The sequence below is a fragment of the Alligator mississippiensis genome, chromosome 5 (genome assembly GCF_030867095.1).
Source record: "Alligator mississippiensis isolate rAllMis1 chromosome 5, rAllMis1, whole genome shotgun sequence".
NCBI lineage: Eukaryota > Metazoa > Chordata > Crocodylia > Alligatoridae > Alligator > Alligator mississippiensis.
Genome location: NC_081828.1, coordinates 49,113,569 through 49,121,731, shown reverse-complemented (window position 1 = coordinate 49,121,731; position 8,163 = coordinate 49,113,569). Strand labels below are relative to the sequence as shown.

The 8,163-nt window shown below is 47.6% G+C and overlaps 1 protein-coding gene across 1 annotated transcript in view; it reads left to right on the top strand.

The window, feature by feature from the left end:
- Positions 1 to 1,255: 1,255 nt before the first annotated feature.
- TNR (tenascin R) overlaps positions 1,256 to 8,163 on the top strand; it is a 353,800-nt gene continuing 346,892 nt past the window's right edge. Inside the window, exon 1 of the mRNA XM_019500323.2 lies at positions 1,256 to 1,653. The gene's annotated coding sequence lies outside the window, so the exon portion shown is untranslated. The remainder of the gene's footprint in view (positions 1,654 to 8,163) is intronic.

The following is an 8,163-nucleotide window of genomic DNA, read 5'->3' as shown; positions in this document are numbered from 1 at the left end:
CCTTTTCATTCCACTGCACATCTGAGTGGTATTAGACCTAGAAGCAATATATCCTGATAGCCTGAACAACATCATTCATGTCCTGAAGAGGCATGTAACATTAACTCTTTTGTCCTGACAAGAAGTGGCATGTCAAAAATACCAGACTTGGTTGGATTGCAGGTACAGTGATTTACATTGCTTAGGGAATACCGTGTCCTGCTTCACTGTATTCTTGATTTTAAGGCTGGGTTGTTACTGTTGGTTAAAATGTAAGGTAACTTTTGAAGTGAAATGCCATTTTGATACAAAAGTGAAAACAACATGAAAAGTTCAAAACAAAACATTCTGAATGTTAACAGGTGGGGTTTTTTGGCTGAAATGCTGATGAATTTGACATGAATTCACAAGCAGTTCTGGCTGATCTCGAATCCGCAATTGTTTTGTTGAATGGCATGTTACCAAACCCGTCTCTCCCAGTTCTAATGGTGACTGTTGGCAAGAGGACACAGATCTGGTCCGAACCATGTTGGTGACACCATCAAACTGCCAGAGGGAAGAGCAGAACATCCTGAACTCAGAACCTCGCAGGTAAACTGCAGAGGGACTGACTAAAAATCCCCTTGTCTTATGCCTTGGCCAATCTGGTGAACCTGCCTAGAGACATATCCTGCTCCATGCACCAGCAAATGACAACCAGCTCACTATCCACTTCATAACAGGGCAGTTCTTTTCCACTTTTGGGAAGCATATTAGCTGGGAGGAGAGACCCCCTTGTGTCCTCAAAGTGGGGTATCCAGAAGAAAGTGCTTAGCAGCCAAGTAAAGCTCCCTAAATTGCTGCCACCACCTCTCCAGAAATGGCTGCATTTCAGTCTTAGGCAAAGGGATTTAAATTTATGTTGGGCCTGTTTATTTTGCAAACCAGGATGGAAAATCCTTTTAACAGCCACCTACTGAGGAGCACCAAGTGAGGGAGTCTGTGTGGAGGACAGCCTGTTTCTGAGAACATGATCATCACCTCCTCTGCTGCAGAAACTCCCTGCAAACTGGCTCAGGCTCCCCCCAGGTCTCTTTTGGAAGCTAGTGCCTTGCTCCTTGCAGCAGGGAAGTCGGGACAGGCTCTGCTCCCTGGTGGTGCGGCATCGCTGAGGATTTGTTTTGCTTTGTGGGATCTAGGTTGGTTTCCTTTCTGCCCACTAGGTGGCTGCTTGCAGGGAAATCGGGGAGAGAGAGAGGCGAATAGAGGGGAAAAAAAAAAAGCCATGCTGCTGAAATTTAAGCAAGAGAGAGAAAGCGAGCGTGTGAGAGCGAGCAAGCAAAGCAATCGCAGGCTTTCTCCACTCCTCAACGCGGCTGTTGCAGCAGCAGAGGCCGGCTGAGCTGAGGCTGTTCACTAGATACAAGCAGCCTGAGAAGGACCGGGTGGGAAGGGACCTTGAATCCTGAGGGGATTTGCCACCATTGGAGTGGGCCGACTGACTTTCTTTACCTTCTTCCTCACCCCTCATCCCCACTCCCAACCTGTCATCTTGGCTGCTACTCTCTATGAGAAGGAGAAGAGGGAGGGCAGAGGTGTGCTTGGGAAGCAGGAGACCTAGTCGCCTTGAGTCTCAGGAATTCTCCCACCAACCTGCACCCTCTTCCCTGCTGCTGCTGCTGCTTCCCAGCTTGGGTAAGTCCTGTGCACTTGTTTCTTGAATTTCCTATTTTCCCAGATTTCAGCACCAAGGAGAGCTATGCCTCCAGCTCTGCTGGCCTGTGTGCGTGTGCATCCCCTTGGCAGTGCGTGCGCTTCCCGGGCCCTGAGCAGCAGATGTTAGGAAGAAGAGGGGGGCAGGAAAGCCTGCCCTCTCCCCATAGTTGTGTTAGGAAAGGCAGGTGAGGGCTGTGCCGCGTAGGTAGCACTGAGCGACTGTGCCATGGACAACCCCCAACTCCTTCCTGGTGCATCAGAAATAGACTTGGTGAAGGGGAAGCCAGAAGTTGAGTTGTTGTGGGGGGGAGAGAAGACAGGCGGATGCATTAAGTGGAAGGAATCCTAGCTACTCTCTGTCCCTAAATTGCCATCATGGGTCAGTGTGGGTGTAACAGGTGAACGTGAATGAGGGCAGTGCCAGCATCACAAGGTCAGGTCCTTGGCTGGTGTAAATGAGTGCCACCTCGGAGGCCTTGGCAGCTGTAAGTCCACCTCCCCCTCCCACCCTGGTGGCTCTCCCCAGGTATCTGTCAGTGGCATTGTTTAATGAGGAATGGCTCAGTCTTGTGCTGCAGCAGCAGGGTGTTCAGACACTCTGTATACTTTTAGCCCTTTCTCTGGCTGCAATGAGGTTAAAGTGATTCTGCCATAGTCTTGCTCCCAGCACCTGCAATTTAGAGAGAATGCGGGGGGGGGGAGGGGGGGAGCGTTGCTTGTTTCTGCATGTTAAGCAGGCAGCAATGGGCCTGAGATGAGCACTGTCTTGGACAAGCCTTTCTCTCTACACTTTTTCTCAAACCTGGATATCCCCAGCTGTCAAGAACCCCCCTCCTGCAGCCTCTGAGCCAGCCCTTCCTTCCCTCCCTGCTGACTGAATACTGGCATGCTCCCATCTCAGTTTTCTCCTTTTCTCTCACCTGCCTTTGCTGTGCCCCTCTTAGCCTTCCCACCTTCAAACCCACATCTTTCTCCAGTTCTGTGGGTCATTCTGTAGTGGAAGAGGGGGTCAACACCCCAGCACAATGGTAGGGGGCACTGCGTCATGGGGGTGCTGTCTGTCATCTGCTATTAGATGGAGGTCCCCACTGTTTATGGTCATTAACAATCCCATGGTGGTTTTGCTAAGAGGAGGGATGTTAACTCCAGTGTTACAACTAAATTCCAGCTTAAAGATCTGTATTTTTAAAACCTCCTTAAATTTCTTCTACAGTCTGAACTGGTTGTGATACTTTTTGCTGCTGGGTCAGGCTCTCTAAATTGCTTCTGCCTTCTATCCCAGAAGTGACTGCATTTCAGGGGTCAGAAATGTGATCTCATCATATATTGGATCAGGTCCCTAGTAGGGGTAAATGCTCCAATGGATTAAAACAGTTTACATCAGCTGGGGATCTGACCCAATATTTTGTTAAACTGGACTCATCGATAAATGTAGGATATGGTCTGATTTTGATACAGAGCCAGAACATGGGTGCAGAGAGTAGACTGAAAAGTCACAAATGGGGCAGAGAGAGGGAAGAAATGGATGAAACTGTTAACACCCAGAAAGAAGTGCCCAGCATTGAATTTTTTCATGTGCCCTTTCCCTCACATCGTAAATGTTGCCATTCCCTGGAAATGAAGCTGAAGATGTGTCAAGCTGACTTGGGGTTGGCTCTTCTGTTATGTTTTGGTTATAACTAAGTAAGAGAAGCTCTGATTTTGCAGATTTCAGGTTGGCTTCCCATGGATGGGGGAGGGGGAGCATCTGGAAAGGGGAAGGTTTGGTTGTTTCCAAGGCACAAATTAATTAAATGTGCTCTGTTAGCAGTTACCTGTAACAGCTCCTAGTAGGGAGCATCTGCCCTGGGGGCAGGAAAGCTGGGCCTCAGATAAAATGGTGGAGAAATAGATAATTTGACAGCAGGTGCTAGGGATGCCAGAGAAAATGTTTTCTGCCTATTCTGCTCTTCCCCAGTGACAAGTGCATCCTTTTGGGCATGAGATGGGGAAAGGGAATCCCATAGGCTCAGTCGACTACAGACATGGGGAGAACTAGGGATGTGCAGCACTTTGTCTTCACAACCCTGAGACCTGAGATTCCCCTGTGTTTTTAACCATTGTCTCCCACTCCCAGGGAAGATGACCTACTAGGGAACAACTAACATTGATACATGCTCTGCTTGCCTGCTGTGGGACAGTGTCCTGTACTCCTTGGAGTCAGAACTTGGGGGGAGCTAGCTTACTGGTTCATTGGGAGTCTGTGTTGCAAAAGAAATGTCTCTTTTTCCCTTGGATTTTTGGAAGGCTTTTTGACAGCTCTGCCTTTGGGGCTGCCACAGCACTGGGTGAATACACATGTGAGTTATATCATTGGACAGGGAAGCTGCAGTTTAATTAATGGCTGGAAAGAGTGAGCAAGGACAAACAGACAGGGAAGTACAAACTTTAGCGATGGATGGGCTCTGTAACCAGCTCCATGGCCTTGGCAAAGCATCAGCTTGCTTGTTTTCCAGGGTGTTGGGGGATTTGATGGCAAACAAAATACTGTTGGTACAACAGGAAGTATCTAATACAGACTGACAAGAGGCAGAATTGCTGGTGTTCATGCTTCTGAATTCAGTGCTCCAGGCCTTGGCTTCAGGGTGAGAGATGTGTTTTGGACCACGTGGTCAGCATCACAGGGACTTGATGGGAGTTAAGCAAAAGACTGAAGAAAAATTCAATCTGAAAAAAAAGTTGTCGTAGAAGGCTTGAATTGTGAATTTCTTTAGGACCAGTCTTCACAGTCCTTAACTACTGGCACTGGGAGGTTTTGCACAACCTGATCTTTGCACTTTGCAAGGGAAACAGGCATTCAGGTCAGATGGCTACACTACAGGTATAGTGATCATTGGGTTCAGTGAAGACAGTCAGGCATGAATGACAAGAATTAAATGAGAGTTTTACTGTGGAGCAGTAGTCAAGCCTCTGCAGACAAAGAATTTGTTTCTCTAACTGCCTACTCCCCAACTGAGGGACCATCTTCCAAGTCTTACCTCTTCTAAATTGGGGAGAATCTCTAAACTTAAATTATCACAACAAGAGGAACCAGGCAAAATGGGCCTGAGAACTGCTTTTGTTTGTTTGTGTCCACAAGCCAAAACCCATGCTGTAAGAAGAAGTGCTGACTCATTGATCTGGAGCAGTTTGAGGAGGAAGAATGTCTGCCCCTTTTCCCCAAACTCCCAGGGCCCAGTCCCCCTATCCCCCAAGAATTGCAGTTGCAGGAATATAAAAAAGACGACTTAAAAATAAGGAGCTGGAAACAAAATGGTGTGAAGAGTTGGCATCCTCAGTTGTTCAGGCAGAATCTGGTTAAAGGCAGCAGTCCATGGGTGGCTCCTTGGTTGATCTACAGGAAATGAATCTAGGGGGCCTCAGTCCAGCTGGAAGCTCTGAATGCTGGTAGCTGTAGGGGAAGAGGGCAAGGAACTGGTCAGTTTGGATAGGCCATGCATGAATGCTCCTCCCCTTAATATCTGCTTTCTACCACTGATACTGGGCTAGATGGACTTGGTATAGCATTTGTAATGTTATTCTCTAAGTGGATAGGTTTCCATGTCATAAAAAAAATGGGGGGCCTCAGGAGTCACTGAGGTCATGTCTACATGGCCTGATCCTTAGTTTGCCACTGGCAAAATAATCCTCATGCATTTGTTCACACCTGGGCTTGGAAGTTAGGCAGAGTAGAAGGCTTGTTTCCAGGTTTGATATGTACCAAGTGGAAAAGTGTGTGGGGGGTCAGCTTCTCGGCAGTGCTGTCAATAGTAATGAGTAGGGTAGGCATATGATGAGTACAAGCCTGAATGGTTAAAGTGGGCTTGAGCAGAAGGGAGGTGGAATCTTTAAAGCTCTGGGATACAGACAGAATTAGAGACGCTCCTATGTGATGCATGCTGGTATCTACTGATGCTGATGGGCACTCAAGACTCCAGTACTAAGAGGAATGGATTAGTGCAGTGGTTTTCAACCTGGGTGCTGTTAGATCCTTTTAAGGGTGACATAATATTAGCATTGTTAGGTATGCAAGCACCTACATATGATTCACAAGATGATCCCAGAGGTTTTGAACAGGAATCCACAGTTTCAAAAACATTCTGACCTGTTGTGGTCTTTTTGAGTTCTCTGCAACCGAATAATTGGTCTAGTATTTTTCTGTAGTCAAGAAATGAGTGAAAGAGCTGGCATTTTACAAGGCGTGCCTTGAGTCTGAAAAGAGCCTTTGAGTCTAGAAAGGTTGAGAAACACTGCACTAGTGGCTGCATGCAGGAGGAAGGACTCCTGGATTCTGGGTCTGAGCAGAATTTCTTGCGTGGCTATGGGCTAATTGCTCCAAGGGCCTTGCTGTAAGAAGCAGGTAAGCACCTGTGGCTTCAGAGACAGCAGCTGGAGTTCGAGGCCTTAATCTCTCTGTGATCCAGTTCACCACTAGCATGCAGAATGAGGGTTGGGACGTGCCTTGTAGGAGTATTTGTTGAGGCTTGTAAAGCTCATGGGGATCCTTGGCTGGAGTTAATTAGGAAGTATGAATTTGGGATTTCTTTAGGGCTGACCTCAAATGAAGTAACAGGGACAGAGAATCTGAATTTGTTTTAAGATCAAACTCTGTAAGTTTGTGGTTGGGGTACTGTGGCAACACTCAGTTGCAGGTGTGGTAGGTTTGGGGCAATCCCATGCTTTGTGGCTTTTACTGATTGTCTGTAGGGAACAGGAAGGAATCCTCTGCCCCCATGAATACTGCTGGCATCTGTTTCTTAACTTCCTCCTGAAGCATTGGATGTTTAGTGAAGTATGCTGGATGTTTAGATTGTGGTGTGCTGCCAATACTTATAAAACACAGAAGTTTCTGGCTAGAGGGTCTTGTTCCTTTTCTCGGGGCTCTCATCAACTTTAGTGCGTGGAAGGATTTTTTTTCCCCCTTGGTCAGACTGTCAGGGACTCTGGGAGTTTTTGCCTTCCTCTGTAGTGTGGGTCGTGGTCTTCCTCCTAGGATTGTCTGAGCATATATTAACAGCTACTTCCCTATTATTATAGTGGCAGGACACTGGCAGTACTCTCATCTCCATCCTATGACGTGTTATAGCGTGTTCCTAGTGTTCAGGTTTTTTTTGCCTTGTAGTCATGGGTGGAGGCTTAGAGTGGCAATTTTGAGGGGCCTGGACTAGGAGGCCCCCCTCCAGCTTTGTGTTTGTGTTCCCTGTAGTCCCTAATTAGACTGGACATAGGGCAGCTCTGAGGTGCAGTGTGCTAGCAGGCAGATCTTTGGTTAGCAACACAGTCTTGTCTTTTCAGGTGGATTATGAGAGAGTGGGGGTGGATGGGGCAGTTTCTACCTGGAGGGATGTGAGCAGTGGTGTCCCCCAAGGCTCTGTCCTTGGACCAGTACTGTTTAATTTCTTCATCAGCGATTTGGATGATGGTGTTGAAAGCACCTGGTCCAAATTCGCAGATGAGACTAAACTATGGGGCATAGTAAACACACTGGAGGGCAGGGAGCAAATTCAGGCAGACATGGACAGACTGGGGAGGTGGGCAGATCAGAACAGGATGCAATTCAACAAGAATAAATGCAAGGTGTTGCAACTGGGGAGAAAGAATCTCCAACATACCTATAGACTGGGGGTACCATTCTGAGTACCACAACAGCAGAAAGGGATCTTGGAGTCCTGGTTGACGCAAAAATGAACATGAGTCGCCAGTGTGACAAGGTAAAAAGCAAGGCTAACTACACTCTTTCTTGCATCAGCAGAAGCATCACGAGCAGGTCTAGGGAAGTGATAATTCCCCTTTGTGACACTGGTCAGGCCGCAGATGGAGTACTGCGTCCAGTTTTGGGCACCACACTTCAAGAGGGATGTGGATAACCTTGAGAGGGTTCAGAGAAGGGCCACTCATATGGTTGAGGGCCTGCAGGTAAGACCCTATGAAGACAGACTGGGAGATCTGAATCTCTTCAGGCTCCGCAAGAGAAGGCTGAGAGGCGATCTTGTGGCTGCCTACAAACTCATCAGGAGGGGCCAGCAGGGAATAGGGGACACTCTGTTTACCAGAGCACCCCTCGGGGTTACCAGAAATAATGGTCACAAACTGAAGGAGAATAAATTTAGATTGGACATAAGGAAGAAATTCTTTATGGTGAGAATTGCCAAAATATGGAATGGGCTTTCAAGGGAGGTGGTGCTTTCCCCTACCCTGGAGGTGTTCAAAAGGAAATTAGACAGGCATCTGGCTGGGGTTACTTAACCCCAGTGCTCTTTCCTGCCTGGTGCAGGGGGTCAGACCTGATGATCTACCAGGTCCCTTCTGACTCTAGAAATCAATGAATCTATGACCACCATTTGGAGAGAGTGCATATCCAACTTCCTACAAGGAGCCCCTACAGCGAGTACAAGTGAGATGGCCCTAGGGTATAAATGTCACTGTCAATGTCATTCCAGCTTTTAATCACATGGCCCCTAGTGTATAACC